The following is a 17,580-nucleotide window of genomic DNA, read 5'->3' as shown; positions in this document are numbered from 1 at the left end:
CATAAGAACCATCCTCGTACTTCAAGGAATATAATATTTATTTATTTATAAATACTTTATTGCACTTAAAGATAACAAAACAAGAAATACAAACACTTAAATATAACTTACACTAAGTACAATTGGCGGTCTTATCGCTTAGAGCGATTTCTTCCAGACAACCTTTGGTACAATAGAGGAATAAATACCAAAATACATAAATGGGTAGTGCAATAATAACTATGATAAAGGATACACATACATATTATATATATTGTGATATAAACTAAATAAGTAAAAGGGAACAGAGATTCAAAGAAAAATACCATACTAAAATAATACATAGTAATTAATAATACGTATATAATATAAATAAATTTTATGTACGGCTAACACTGAGAAAGTGAGATTTAACCATACATTTAAAACTAAAACTAAATATAATAAAAAAAGAATTATCGAAATCGGTTCAGCCGTTCTCCAGTTATGCGCTTACCAACACATTTTGCGATTCATTTTTATATATAAGAAGATTAGATGAATACCATCCTTACCACTGAGATGTTTTGACTGACTTATTGTGATTTTATATTTATATTTATGTAATATTGTACCATTCACAATATAAACAAAGGCTAACAACTTAACTTATTTCATTTGTAAAAGTAGAAATATTCCTTTATTTAAAGACTATAAAGTGAACTGACTCTATACAAATATTTTCATGATGAATGTCTTCTGGTTAAAAGAATAAACATGCAAAGTTGTTATACGCGGCAATTCAACGAATAACCATTGATAACCCGACAATGCCATATTATATTTATTGTTTACTATTAAAAGAATTTTAGATATTAATGATGATATAAATAGTGCAACTTCAACAAGGTCACTTTGTTCTTGTAAGTATATGATATATGACGCATTTATGAAGACCATAAACTGTAATAAACGCATAATAAACGTTTTTAAAATTGCTTGAACGCTGATTATCTAAATTAAATACTTTACTACTTTACTTTTTAGGTAGTAGTAGAGTAGTATTAGGTACTTTTATGAATAAGGATGCAATTAACAATAGTTAATTGTATCCTTAGAATAAAATATAAGTAATTACTAACATACTAACATAGCAATACTATTTATGAATACATTCCACAAAAGGTGAACGGGTGGCCTGTGACAAGTGACAACTGATGTAGAGTTAACCTCGCACTTTATGAAATTAAGTGATAAATTCTACGTACGTATCTACTGTACACGTGATTTTAATGCTTCATCAAAAGTATTATTTGTTTGTTTAAAAGTTTATCTAAAAGCAAAATATAGGAATTTTTATGGAGAGCGGATCAATTGAATATAGGTAATTAGGCCTATTTAATTGACATAATACATAACTGTAATTTAATTATGATTGAGTAAGACATAATTATCTTAATATTTAATAACTTCTCTCGTTAATGTTTCCGAATTCTTAATTGAAGTTGCCTGTTTTAGCAGCGGCGCAAGCAAGGACGTTCGTCATAATAAATCAATGTAACCGTGCAATACAAGAATGCTAGCCATGTAGTCTGGTTGTGAAAGGTAAGCTGCTAAACTGCATACTAGATAGACTGCATTTTAGTTTCGCTTTAGCTATATCGCAGATATAGGTACGATATACGATATCTGGCAACACGGATAAAGCTGGCTGTTAAAAAAAAAAAATTGCGTTTTCAAAAATGGAATTGTTGGACATTATGTATTTTTATTTATTTATGTTTTTGAATTCAATGGAATCAATTTGAATTTAAATCACAGATAATATAATACGATACTAGTAATTATTCAGCCTTTGTATTTTTATTAAATTAAAAAACAATGAATAGTGAATACATATGAGAACAATCCACGTTGTGCTCGTGGCGCAACACATTGTAACATAAGCCGTCCTTACTAATTACAAATTGTTCACGCTCATTGGCATTGACGAGATCGAAAAGCAAAAAGATTTGAGAAAGTTTAGAATTTATTTTGTAATAAGAAAATTTTATAAGAAATATAACAATGTACGATATTAAATATTTGCTTTTAAGCTGCAAATAAGATAAAAATAACTCTTCTAGCATAGTCGGGAAAAACAAATTAGCACTAGTTTACGAAACGCTTAGCAATATTTATAGAAATCTGCGAGATTGGTATTACCAATAATTTAGAAAAAATCATCTTGAGTATACTATTTCAAGTTGGTCTCGTTCTATTGTATTGATGAATATTGATGAAATGTAGAGACAGATAAATTTAAAATGTTACTTGTCGTAGATAATATATTTTGCAAATCGAAATCCTTAGTATTTGTCATACTAATCGTAAGTGCTTCTTTAACTACACATCTTTCAAAATATTTACATAAGATGATAAACGTTTGTACAATCTTTTAGAGTATTTCTATATGCCAAAGATATTTGTATATATGTTCACTATTCAAGCTGCGCAAAATAAAATGTTAAACATCATTTAAGTAATAGGAAATTTAATTTATTAATATAGGAAAGATACTAGATAATACCTCTATTCAAAGTAATAAATTTTAAACCTGTTTTTTTTATAGTTATAACATTTGCAATATATTCCAAGTACCTACCTATCTTATTCTGAAATCCTATACTTATGTTTTCTATCTTCGTTCTTCGTCAGATTTAGTTTTATTTTAATATCTACTATTAAATGGTTAAAATTGGCGTCTTGACTCTTGTCTATATTAGATTTATTGCGATTCTACAGAAACTTAGTATGAATACAAATAGCACATAAATAACTAGTAACTACTAACATGTATGATCTTCGTGCCGTGTATACGTAGTTAAAGATGGTAATTTTGTAATTTACCTAGTCTATCTATCAAATGGAACATCTAAAGAAATAGATAAATAGTATACAATGGAAGCAATTTTATAATCGAACTACATATTTGTATATAATGTTTTTTTTTAATATTTAAAAAGTATAATTTGTACTAGAGCCAACCCTAGTTGTACGTAAATACCTATCGTATGTAGTTAATATTAAAATCACATATTTATTGTACCCGTGTAACCTTGATGACCAATTGGGTTTACCGCGTATTGAGATGATCTTATCTTGAATGAGGGAAGGAAAAATTGTAATCAAACGTTTTTACTTTTTACAATGATCGGGGAAATTACAAGTATGTACTTAGTATTTTCCGACAGCTGTTATTGAGACAAAAGCTTACACTCAATTATAATATAATTGTTATAGAGTGGGTTAACCGTCAATTCTAAAAAGCATTTCAATTTACTTTTGTAATGTCAACAAATAAACGAATTGCATACGAATATAAGTACTTGAAACAAATTCGCGAATAAACTTTGTTTTATCCTGCAACCGATAATTGTCAGTCAGTACATGTAAATTGAAGTCTTTAAGGTCTACATTTGCATGGGCCTTGTGCTTCGATCATATTAAGTGCCTTTCAAGTGACCACGATCAGAGATTCAGAGCGAAGCGGTTGCAGTGCACAATATTAGGTAATTCCGATCATGCTTGCTATTACGCCACCACAGGCCACACCAAATCTGCATACAATGTCGACTGACAAGTTTTAGTAACGTATAGTTAGTTAAACAATTAACCGAATTTCAACTCCATTTATAATGAACGGCGTTATAACGATTATGAATTATTTGCTCGACAAAATGGTTAACATATTTTATGATAGAGCGCCGCGCTTGTCTGAGAGAGTTGTTTATGATTAGTCAACCGGTTTGCCTTTTGAAAAATTGCGATGTTAGACATAGTAGATTTAATAAAAACCAGTAAAAGCGTAACAAATATAGATAAAATTCGGCTACCATTCTTGGTCGTGTGGGAGTCTGAATCACTATGGAGCCCACATCGCGTGTGCAATACGGCCTTACATGCCTGATGACTGAACTATTGTAGTCAATTATGTATTGTCTATATTTGAGTAAGATGCGTACACAGCGTACGTAAAGAAGGTGGAAGCTTAGGTGTAAATTACAATGCCAAAGTTGTTTATCTTTGCACTTTATTACTGTTGAGTTATTATCATCATCGTTGTAGACATTTTCATTATTAAGGTTTGGTTTTATGTTTGTTAATTTGTTCAGACTCAAGTAACAAACGTATAAACATAAAATGCGGAAAATAAGATGCATAAAATGTGCTCCAAGATCGACGGATAAATTAATGGCATTAAACATTCAATCCCAAGGCTGTCGATGCTTCAACTCGTTTGCCATAATACATTTCATGCTCTATTAAGTAGTTATAAAATTTTGACATTCAGAAGCAATTAAATAACAACAGCTAGTTTATTAGTCATTGCATTTTGAATACCAAACTATGTTGAACAGCTGAGTAAATTGAAACATATCGGAGCGAAGAATGGAGACTGATCGTGACTCATGTGGAATGCGCCCTCATCCGCGCTCATGAAATATTTACCTTCAAGATGCACAGATAATCAAATTACATTCTCTTTGTACGATAGAGTATAACATTATAAAGCTTATGCATGTGCACAGATTAAAACATTGAATGACATTTGATTGTGCTATGTTGTCAATGACATGTTTTGAAAGCCACACACAACACGTGATTATTGATTTGTAATTTAATAAAAGTTCTGCTTATAGAAAGGAATAATAAAGAATACTCTAAGCAAAGTTAATGCTTCTTTTTGGTACTAAAGTATAACTTACAAAAATTTTAATTAAACGATTCGGTCGTAGAGCCTTCGCTCTACAAGACCATTTTGGAGTTTACTTATATATGAATATCTTGATTGCATAATACTGAAATTTCCTTATACCATTGACGACCATTTGGCAGGTTAGTGAAATAAATTGAACAGGTTTCACAAGCCGCCCTCGTAGTGTCGTGACACCAACCGACCTCGTTCTGACTTTGAGTTTAATCTGTACCGAATTACAAATAGCTGTCCACAAAGGTTTTATAAATCGCCTCTTGACTAGGGAAAAGCGGCTAAACAAATGAATAGCGTTGTTGCAGTTACGTAGTGAGAACGAGATAATTTCGCTTTGTTGTTTTTTTATGTAACAGATTTTAATAAGGCTAGGCTAGGTCTCATTAGTCTTCACTAAAAAGTAAATTTTCTGAAAAATGGGTTTCAGTTACATATAATTATTTTAATTGGATCATACTAATCAAGATGTAAACAAATTCTCACAACATTATAGTAGTGTAAATGAAAAACAATGTACGTAGGTGTTTTATAAACATAACAAACGTATTTATTAGTTGTATTGTATCTAACATTTGTATAGAACACATAAATCCGTCTACAATAGGTCATCTTCGTGTTAGTAATAACTTGATCGTCGGAACATTTGGTCAAAATTGCGCGTTTCAAGGATAGCGATGCAAAAAGATGATTGATTGTCATCATCAAACTTAACAGTTATGTTAATGATATCTTGGTGTTTTGGGTCTGTAGATATTTTATATTTAAAAGGTTATATTTTAGCTTTAAGTTTCACCGCAAGCTTTTACTCATACTCATCGGATATTTTTAATGTAATAGATACAAAACCACCCATTTTGTGTCCCAAACCAACCACCCATCGTCTGTGAAAACGCAAAAGACGCATTATGTTTATATTCGACTTCTTTGAAGGTTTATTTGAATAAATAAATGTTTGAATTTTAGCACAGTATTTTCAAGGGATTTTATATTTTAGTAGTTGAAATAGTGTTAATCTTATATATAAAATTCTCGTGTCACAATGTTAGTCTGCATACTCCTCCGAAACGGGTGGACCGATTCTCATGAAATTTTCTGTGCATATCGGGTAAGTCTGAGAATCGGCCAACATCTATTTTTCATATGTACCACGGGCGAAGCCGGGGCGGACCGCTAGTTTTATTATATATTCGAATGTTATAATATTTTATATTTATTTAACTGTTACAGTTCATGAAGGCAAGTTTAGTGCGAAATATAACTGACTAGGCAGAACTCCGTTTTATTTAATTTATTCAGTAAATTGGACCAGTGCAGCGGCCATCTTCTAATCGTCTGTGAAAACGCAAAAGACGCATTATGTTTTTTTTTGGTTAATCCAAGACATTTGTGTAGATAAAGATTTCTGTCTTTTCTTCATAGATTGAAAAATAAAAAAGATCCTTCACGCAAGCCAATTCGGATGCGATAAAAACAAAATTAACAACGTCATAGAATTACGCCAATCACTTCCTGTACCTTAAACCATTTTTGGTGGTGTAACTGTATAGATGGTCAGTGACCATCGTAAGTTCTGCATTAAGGTAGATGACCTCTAGTGGCGTGGGCAAGTTGTAGCAATTGCCTGAACCCAATTGCCATGTTTTATTAAGTTCTAATGTGCTACGTTTTATGGCTCCGTGGTAATCGATTCTGTGATAGCGTTCTGTTATGGGTTTCTGGTTTATTTAATTAAATAGCGTGATTTGTGACGTAAATAAGGCTATTGTAAACATATCTTGAACATGATGTTTTACTTGTTGAAAAATGAAGAAGTCAGGAAAGTAAAAGACATGGATGGTATGGCATGTTAATCTGTTACAAATACGGAGATATAGGTATTTATTTAAAATGTAGATCTGTAATTATAATATGGAGTTGTTAGATAGCTCTTCTCTAGAAGTTCCTTAACTTTGGATGTTTTTATCTTGATTTTCTATCTGACGCTGAAAAAAAACAACCAATACAACAAAAAATTGGCTACTCATCTACTAAGTATAATAACTTCTACATTATTATTCAAGGAGTTGCACTTAAACAACAAATATATGATATATTTATAAATGATTTAGTATTCCCATTGTCAGTTCTAACAAAGCACAATACTGCAGACATTGATTTTAAATTAAACATCACTAGAGTCCATAAAATTTGCCATATATGTGTAAGTCCGGAATATTTTTAATGTAATAGTGTAAGTGAGTAATCCGGTTTATAACAAAGACAATTGAAACTCGTTTACTGTTACTTTAAAGTTTTCCCACTACGTCTATTATACAGTGATTAAACTGTAACATTATCTAGTAAAAATACGTTGCTAATTGAAAATGTGCGGTCGGTTAGATATAATTTTTAAATAATAAAGTTGTATATACTAGTAGGACTTAGTTAATTATAGTTTGAAGTCATATTTCTAAAACGTATCTAAAATATAAACAAGTTTTGTCTCATTATCTTAAAGAGTTACTAAGTCCTTTATTGGAGTGAAGCTTTGTCTCGAAATAACGTAATCATTTGAAATATTCATTCAGTATTGAGTAAAAGTAACAATTATTATTATTTATAATAATCAGACCTTAGGAACAAGGCCTTGCCGCGTTCCTTCAGTGAACAGCCGTGATCGACTCTTAGACGTGGCGATCAGAAACCTTTGTGACTAATCACGAACAATCAATTCTTTGAGGTTTTTACCTTATTTGTTTATCTTCCGCATTTTGTAATATTGTTTTGCTCTTTTTATCTCTTATTGGGCCTCGTAAACGTAATTGTTGGGCAGAAAAGGAAAAAAATAAGTGGTCAGACGATCGCCGAGTACCTAATTCTATGATTAAGTGCAATCTCAAGTAATTGAAGACTGTTTTTTATTTAATTGAATGTTGGAACCTGGTGGAACATAATTAATAGGAATCCATGCATATCTTGGAATGGAATATTATATTTGAATGACACTGTCTCTCTCCGTTTCAAGACTGTCATAATTTAGGTCATAATTTTGTGTTTAGATACAATAGCGGGTATAAAAATATAACAATAAATTAACGCAAATGCAGCGACATTTCGCACTCCCTAAGGCTAGGGTTTTCCAAATCTACTCACATCCTGGTTGAAAACTTATAACTACAATTTGACCTGACACAAGTTCGAGGACTATTAAATATCTATATTACAAACGAAACTAAAACGTTTAACTATGATCAGGGGTTACTTTGTCGTCTTAAAGCAGTTCTTATTCCAGTGTGGGAAAGTGATGGCGCTAGTCGACTTATATAGCTCTATCCTTTTTCACATTGCTTCAAGACGTCATGTTAACCCCCATGTTCACGTAACAATTATATTACAGGTTTACACGCAATTCTAGTCTGGTGACAAAATGTCAGGCGAAAAGAATTTGGGCGCGGTAGTCACGCCTCGCCGAGAGACACAATTGTATTGAATTTATTATAAATAATAACTTGTCGCAAGAATGATAATTGAGAGCAATGATACGGCTCTGATTCACAGTTTTATCTATGGTATTATCTAAATGGTTCGGTAATATACTTTCAATCATTTTAAGAAGGTACAAAAAACACTTCTAAATTGTGTGTATGATTAGCGGTTATTTATACAGATAATTTGGTATCAATTAAGTGTCTGGTATTCTTATTTTACCATATATGTAAGTGCTTACTGCAACGAAAATAGCCGTTGAAGACTGACTAATTGCGCCAAATTATTTGCAACGATGTGCATCAAGGTTTTCGTTTCTAAAATATAATGGATTAACGTATACGTATTCAATATTGCTTAACACGTAAGAATTATTCTATAGATTTTAAAACTATAGGAAATTTTTATTAAATATCTCTATTTACTAATTAATAGCTTACACTGACTTTCATCATAACGTATAAACTATTAAGTTTGATAAAATTTTCTCCAATTTCTTTCGCTATAATGCTTGTAATGCTTTATAATCGATTGCATGTTCATGAAAGTTAAACGAAAGTCTAACAAGATTTATCAGTAACGTATCGATAACAAAAAAGCTTTCAAAACGACAATAATATCGATTAATGTTAAGCCACCGATCAACTTTTACTTGTATGAACTGATATAATAGGTATACGTATGACCTCCAACAAGGTATGAGCTAAAGAGTTGTACATACAGAGAAAAGTAATGAGACAAAATTAAAAAGAAACAATAATAATTATTCCCGCTCTAATTTTAAACTTTAAAATTGGAATGAACGCTATGTTTGAAAAGTAATGCGACAAAATAAAAAGAAACAATTCCCGCTCTAATTTTAAACTTTAAAATTGGAATGAACGCTATGTTTGAGAAAAGTAATGCGACAAAGTAAAAAAGAAACAATTCCCGCTCTAATTTTAAACTTAAAAATTGGAATGAATGCTATATTTTTTTTCTTGTCTATTCACAGGTAATGAAATAAACTACTGAAGCAGTACTTAGTGTGTATTTATAAAATTTCGTTATACGCTCTATTGGCGCGAAACTATCAGTTGCAATTGTATCCATGATTCATGATTGTAGATAACATTGAAAAGTAACGTTTATAATATCATCATTGCTTTTCATTAAATGATATATTATTAACGAAACAGCTTGTGCTTTTTCTTACATTTATGTTTATAATTATAAAAAAAATGTGTGCGTGTATTTTACACGTGTGTACACACGTAAGAAGTGAAAATTTTTTTATTACCTTATTTTTCAAAAAATAATTTACTACATATATGCAACTATACAGAAATACGTCGAATCACGCGTGGTAGGGATAAGAAAAAGATGGCGCGTTACGGAAAAATGTCACGCGTAACGAAAAAATGTTACACTAAATTTTTTTCCAACCCCGATAAAGAAGTTTCACTTCAAATATTATTAAGAATTGATTGCTTAGTTCACAGCGTTGTCATATAGGTAGACTTTAAATTTTAATTAAATTAAATATTTTGTTAATTTACTGCATTATTAATTACAGTGTAAACTCTATTTAACGTCACTTAAGGGACCGTGCATTTTTCGACGTTATAGAGAGTGGCCGTTAAATGGAGAGAAAAGGAAAATTGCATGATTGGTCCCGAGACAGGAATTATTTTGACATTGCCTATGAAACCATGTTATCATCGCTTGATCAAGGTCTTCATATTGAGGTTTCTTCAATTTTTTGGCAGATCGTCCATCTTCTTCGGCATGTAGAATTTTTTCTTTACTTTTCTACGACTGCATTTCTGAGAATCTTCGGTATGTCAGTAAAAAAGAATGTAAACAACTACATTTTCATTGATTTCGGCAACTTAGTCAGTACTTCCTAGTCCTAGTTCCTAGTTGTAATGTCTTATTGTGGTCGTTAATTAGAGTGAGCGTGATGCTATATGGAGTGTATTATTGTATAGACAACAATATAAACCAACCAAAGTCGAGAAATCTTGACGTTATACGGAGTTTGACGTTAAATGGAGTGTCGTTATATAGAGTTTACACTGTAGTAAGATACCAAAACACGTGTCCTTCAAAGGACATCTTTATCATGCAGTTTACAAGAACATGTTTCTTAGAGCTTTACACAAAGTACCAACGCATATTCTTAAAAAAAAAATTTACTCATAGTTTAAAGCATTTTTTCAACGTAAAAGTGGAATAATAAATGAAAATCAGGATCAACAATCGCCAAACCGCTATTGTGCGCAGCCTTAGATCAATTTTCGATACAAGCCTCGCTTCCCAACCGGATACGACTGTACTATTCTTTGAAAGTTTCGCATGTGTTATATAACGTTCAATTGAATACGTTTGTTTGCGGTTCGTGCTTGTCATTAGCGAGCTTTTATTTTTAAATGATGTGTGTTAATAATTGGTGGTTATGGTTCGGAGGTTTATCTATTTACTAGCTATTTGATGAAACAACTTACACCTTTCGCGAAGGCTCTATCTATTAAAAAAAGCGTCGAAGTCTGTTACGATGTCCTACTAATATTATAAATGCCAAAGTTTGTGAGGATGGATATGTGTGTGTATATGTTTGTAACTCTTTCACGCAAATACTACTGAACCGATTAACACATAGGATAGGTTTTATCCCGGAAATCCCACGGGAACGGGAACTATGCGGGTTTTCCCTTGTAAACGCGGGGGAAAAGTTAGTATGTAATATCTGTATGTATTGGTAGAGTAAACATGATATTTTGTTGTTTTAATAAATTTTCACACACAAAAATATTTAAGTAGACTTCTATTCAGTTAATATAACGGTTCATTGTTCATATTTAGGTATCATGTAATTATCTCACCTTTGTTTTTTAAAGACAAATGGAGATTTGATTACATAAAATACCGCTTTATTAGTGCTTTCCTAAAACTCTAATTGCATTATATTTAGATTTAACTTCCTTAATGAACTTTTTACAACAAATGATTACATATAATATGACTTATCATTATTATTAATCAAAGCAACTAATGAATTGAGTTATATATTTTCTATACCCGAATTGACGTTCAAAATTTAATCAATCCATTCTAACAATTAACATCTACAGATGATTAAAATTCGTAATATACGTTACAGTTACAAATCTAAGTGTAACAGAAACTCCGTTATTTGATTACCACCCACATGGCCGCCTAAGGCAATAACAGCTTTTTGTAATAGGTTAAGAATTGGAATGACAATCATTTAGTTATCACGGTTGAAATCGAGAGTCCTTGTGGGTGTTGGCGACCCTCACGCCTGCTATAGGAACCTATACTGACTCATGTGTACTGTTAGATTAACAGTTCATTTAGATTTTTTATGGTTTAAGCTTTGGAGGATTTAAGCAAAATATGGTCATAGACATGGACGTATAAAAAAAGACGGACGGTATATCGCCTAAACATTGAGTGAAGCCTAGTAATGGCGGCGAAACATCCATGTGTGTGTGCCATGTTGCCATGGCAACAGTTGTGTTGATGACAATGGCGGCTGTATTTTTTTCTATAAATTTTGCCGTAATAATTTTGTCATTAAAACATAAAAGAAATAACTTGCTTCCCTGTGGAATGTAATCCCTTGTGTTTTGTTATTTAAAATTGTACTGTTGCGACACCATTTAACCACGCAAGACGGCATTTTAAATATTTTTTGTGAAACAGTGACGCAGTTAATCAGTCGGTAGTTCACGAGTTCACGACGTAATGGCGGCCGACTAGCTTACTATGGTGAGAGTGTGTGCGTGTTTATTGTCTTTACACGATCGCTAGCTTACTATGGTGGCTTCACGTTGTTTGTTCGTAATACGGCGTCCATCTTTTTTTATACGTCCATGGTCATAGATAATAGCGCTAATTAGTTATAAAAAAAATACGGAAATATTCGTTGAGCAAAGCTTTGCTATATTAGTAAAATACATATGTATTTATATTAAATATCACATTAATTGTGATTCATACTTAAATATGTATTATAATATTAATTCAACAATGGTGAATGCCTTAATATCTATAGATAAGGTCGCAATTAGCTGCATTAATTGGAGCAAATATTTAGCATATTAAATTACATGATGAATTAAAATCACACATGTATAATAAATTTTACATGAAAATATGATTCATCATCTATGTTAATGAAACTGGTCCAATAAATTTAAATATTTTAATGCAGATAGAGCTGATATTTAAATCTTATTACATTTAGAAAAAAATAGCCGTGGAATATAATATAATATTTTTTTTACGCATTTTAAACAAAAGAACACGGATTAAAATATCCTGTGTTCTTTGTTCATCTTATCTATAAAAGAAGCGTCGTTTTATATATGTATTTCCTTATAATATTTAAGGAAGCACTTAAACTTCAAAGGAAATGTGTATTATACTATTGATAAACTAGATGCTTCCGTTCACTATTAAATAAAATCAGTTTTTGCTATATCTTTTAGGTTTGAATTATAAAATAATTTATGTTTTATTATAGAAAAATTTTTTAATTAATTATTTCTTCAAAAAGAAGAGCTCAGTTACTCAAAAATAATTTTAGTATTAATTTATTTCAGAAGACATTATTGACTGGATGACAAATAATTAAACCATTTCTAATAGATATAAATATTTGGGGAAATGAAGCATTATACCTTTATCTTAATGAGCGGAATGACATCATGCCTAATGAAGTTAAGCCAACCTCCTTGCTTCATAATCGGACAATGAACTGTGCTTTTTACTGATGCTTTTTATAATCTGTCTCGGTTAAAATGTCTGTGGTCTTATTTGTATTCGTGATTCGATTCTTCTGTAAAAATAGTAGGTATTTATTGTCTGTTTATGTGTTACTGTGTACTAGGTAGTAATAATACCTCAATGGTTTATAATGGAAAATCTCTAAGTTTTTTCCATTATAAATAAACAATTTGTTATACTATTTGTGCGCTAATGAAATATATATTTGAAAGTATACACGGTTATCATTGATACACTTGTTTAATTACATAGTATTTAGTGGAGCTTTATTCCATAAATGAATATCTTCTTATATATAACAACTAGCGGTCCGCCCCGGCTTCGCCCGTGGTACATATGAAAAATAGATGTTGGCCGATTCTCAGACTTAACCGATATGCACAGAAAATTTCATGAGAATCGGTCCACCCGTTTCGGAGGAGTATGCAGACTAACATTGTGACACGAGAATTTTATATATATAAGAGATGAATCGCAAAATGTGTTGGTAAGCGCATAACTCGAGAACGGCTGAACCGATTTCGATAATTCTTTTTTTATTATATTCCTTGAAGTACGAGGATGGTTCTTATGTAGAGAAAACGTAAACATGTACCACGGGCGAAGCCGGGGCGGACCGCTAGTGTTTATAATAAACTATTTAGGAACTACCTCTAAAAATTCCACAAGTAATTAACAACAGGAAATGTCAACTGAAACCCAAGTAAGAATGGCGACTTGTAAGTGCTAACAGCAATATAATGTTCTTTTGACCTCACAGCTCTTACCGTTACATCGTTGTATCTTAAATCTAGCTTTAACACAAACTTCTTATAACATTCCTCAGCTCTAACTTTGAAGGAAATTGAATCAAAACTCGTATATTTATCGTTCAATAAAGCTAAAATTACCGAAGCAGATATTTCATGGAATGAAAGTAATTTGCAAGGCTCTTCACCTATAGGGTAACAGAGCTGAGAACAATGTCTATTCACTTAATTTTTGTATCGATCTTTTGATGAGAAGGTTTATTTCAAATAATACAATTGTATATATTGTAGATTTTGAAGCAATTACTTTATTGGTTTTTTTGATAAACATTTTCACTTAGGAGTCTTTTTACATACTTAATTTTTCTGTAGATTATGATTGTAATATAATTTAATAAACTATTTACAGGTTTTACCTCTAAAATGATTCAATAGCGAAAACTACGTTACGTTGAATCTTAGAAAATTAGATTAAACGATGATCTTACAACACAATCTCCGCTGATAAGTTTTTAATTAAAATCAAACAGCCTGAAGTTTCTTCATAAAGCTACAGTATTGCTGCAAATTAGATACGCAATTACACGAAGAGTTACTGATTACATTAATATAATAATTATAAAATACTTGGCTAATGTTCATTATAAAACAGAAATGTAATAAATCAAGGTTGCATTACATATTATTGTTATTGCAATTCAATATACAATTGTATCAATATACATATTTTATTTGGCGCCCCTGCACGTTCTAACAAAAGAATATTGTTTTTAAATATTTTGAGAGGACATTAAATCGTTATATTTCCAATATCACATCTGGTTTTCGGAGGAATATCGCTACAACGACATGTTAATTCTCTACAATACGTTAAATCTCTACATTCCTACAAATAAAATGTATTTGCTAATCCATTTTGACTGTATCTGTATTTTCATAGCAGGAGGATTAGCCCTTTTTAGGTGGCTTTTATCCAAGAGTTAACATAACACAATTTGACCATTCGCCGTCGACTTCCCTTCTAGGCTTAGCTTCTAGGACATGCGGATTCAAAGTCCACATATTGTGTGCTTCTAAAATATGCAAATTTTAACAATATAATTACAGCACGCCCGTCCAATGTGATTTACAGATTCTAATCAGGCTTAGCCACTTAAATGATTGTACTGGTCCACGTCTCATGGAAGATGAAAGTTAGGCGGTGCTAATGTGTAATCGTTTCACTCTCACATGCTTGTTTAATGATGTGGGAATTTTCGTTTACTTGCACTGTTTGTGTGCATTTTAAGTGCTCAAATGTTCTAATTTGTTTGTCTTTCATTAATTGACTGTCTGGATTAGTTTGAAAGAATTATTAAAGAAAAATGTTTGATGTATACCTACTATGTAATGCAAAAGCTCTAAGTGTATAGCGTTATAGGTACAACAAACGCAAAGCTAGAGTCAATTCTATATCCTATACTACTAATATTATAAATGCGAAAGTTTGTATGTAGGTATGTTTGTTACTGTTTCACGCAAATACTACTGAGCCGATTACAATGAAATTTAGCACACATATAGAGGGTAACAATTGGATTAACACATAGGATAGATTTTAACCCGGAAATCCCACGAGATCGGGAGCTTAACGGATTTTTCTCTGAAAACGCAGGGGAAGCCGTGGGCGGAAAGCTAATTTTCATATAAAGCTTTAAAGTTGGTAATTCCTGATTTATACAACAATAAATCGTTCCCATTTGAACTGATCCGTGAGGGTATTGAAAATAACAGTCTTGCGAAGATCTAATGCGCATTTCACACCGCTATTCCGTAACAGAATGTTACATTGTAGACGTAAAGTATAGCCTTCGTTTCTAAATACAGTTAAAACGATTCAATCAGGGTAATAAGTAACTGCGAGTTGTTATTTGTCTCCCGCGTTCTTGCCTCGCCGTTTGCTTAATGACTTGACTGTGACTAATTATATTTGCAATTTATATTATATGCTACATGAAAAAGAATGTAAGAAAACGTTCAGGAGTTTTAATATAATGTGACACTTATTTTTGGTTCTATTTTATTGAAATACTATGAAATTGGAAAGGTTTAATACGATTTGATACCTTGATGTTTCTTTAAATTTATTTCCAACATTATAAATTGATATTGCTGTATCATTTTCAAAAAGTATGTTCTACTGATCTTACCGACGTTATAGCAAGAATGTATTTTGGCGGTAAGTTCCACAGATTAATTATATATCCTGTCAATCACATGACCAGTTCATCCCAATGTCGACATCAAGACAGATGAGCAAATCACGAGTTACCAGCACGACCTACCCAGATGTTTGCGATTTCACTATGTTTTGCATCTAGTGACGATAATGATAGTGAAACTCGCTAAATATTGGTACACGAGTACACTGTGATGTAACTGAGATGAGAAACTAGTTTCATGGTGATTGGAGGCATCTTCTGATCGAAAGCTACCGGTTTATCATATATCACGCATATGTGCAAGTATGGTGTGAAATAGTTTATATACATATTTATCTTTATCAATTTGGATGACGCAGATCGATTTAATTTTATAGGAGTGTTAATATAAATAATGGTATATTTATTTAATAATACTTGTATATGCTATAAAACTTTTCTATAGCATGCATTTAATAAAGGTAAACTTGAGCATTAATTATATTATGTATTTAAATTGCAATTATGAAATACTATGCTTATAAGGAATTAAAACAGGTCACGACTTTGGTCGCGTAATTACATGTTCAAGATAGATTTATTATTATTTTTGTGCTTATTTTTTTGCAATACGTATTTATCCCTAATATTGTTTACTTGTTCATGAAGAAGAAAAAACTTGCATAGTTATATTTATTTTTAAACTCTATTTGTAGGGTCTTATTCTTAGAAAATACATTCAACTTCTAAACCTGTAATCACCACATGCTATCCTGGTAGTGTTTGTTCATAATTTTGCTGTTTAATTGACTGGCTCAGGCTCGGTTGATGACCAGACATGGGAAAGCTGCAGCCGTACACGGTATTACCACCTCTGACGACTTTCTGTTGTCCTGGTATCTGGTAGTTACCTCATTTGGAATTCTTATTAGTTTTTTACCGGAAAACTAGTTGTTGAAGCAAGTTTTTCGAAAGATTATTTGAACATAAATTATTTTTTTATTGAATTTTAATGAAATAAAAAACCGAAATTATAAACTATAAAGTCGAAATTATATAAAAAAGTTTTGCCAAGGTCAAAATGTGAGTTATAAATTTTTCCTTCTTCCTAATTTTTAAAGACATTAGCTAAATATACATAGTACATTTCGATTCCAAAGATAGAGCGAATTAGTAATATGGGGGGCCAATTGGGGATATAATAAAACCCGCCTTTTCTTAATTCAGTGGACTGTATTTCTTCTTAATAACGATGTACAATTTCTTGATAATAACGACGTACAATTTCTTCTTAATAACGACGTACAATAGCTTCTTATTACTATATACAATAGTAGTAGGTACGCTGAGCGACGACTGTTGACCATGAGACTTCTTGCTTCTTGCTGTTGCTCAAGTGATGAGCTCTTGACTGTGCGGAGTGGTGTGTATTATGCGGTCAAAAGTCGTTTCTCTTATACAAAACTATAGGGATTACTCCCGACGGTGGGTAAGACGCCGTACCCCGTAGGCTAGAGGTGCATTTTTACACAGTATACACCCGACGGTGGTAAAAGTGCCGCGTGCGTCTACCGAAATGAATTTACTACGTTATACTTTACATAGACTCGATATAATAATAAAATATAGCAAAATAACAACGTATTATAAACTCTCTAATTACATACAATAATATCACACT

The 17,580-nt window shown here is 31.6% G+C and overlaps 1 protein-coding gene across 2 annotated transcripts in view; it reads right to left on the bottom strand.

Moving 5' to 3' along the window:
• The window catches only part of LOC149909901 (uncharacterized), a 62,744-nt gene that overhangs the window by 19,172 nt on the left and 25,992 nt on the right, over positions 1–17,580 (bottom strand). The gene's annotated exons all lie outside the window — the stretch shown is intronic.

Source organism: Colias eurytheme, chromosome 3 (assembly GCF_061535395.1).
Source record: "Colias eurytheme isolate Ceu_HAF_F1 chromosome 3, ilColEury1 Martin Lab GWU primary, whole genome shotgun sequence".
NCBI lineage: Eukaryota > Metazoa > Arthropoda > Insecta > Lepidoptera > Pieridae > Colias > Colias eurytheme.
This window is presented reverse-complemented; position numbering and strand designations above follow the sequence as displayed.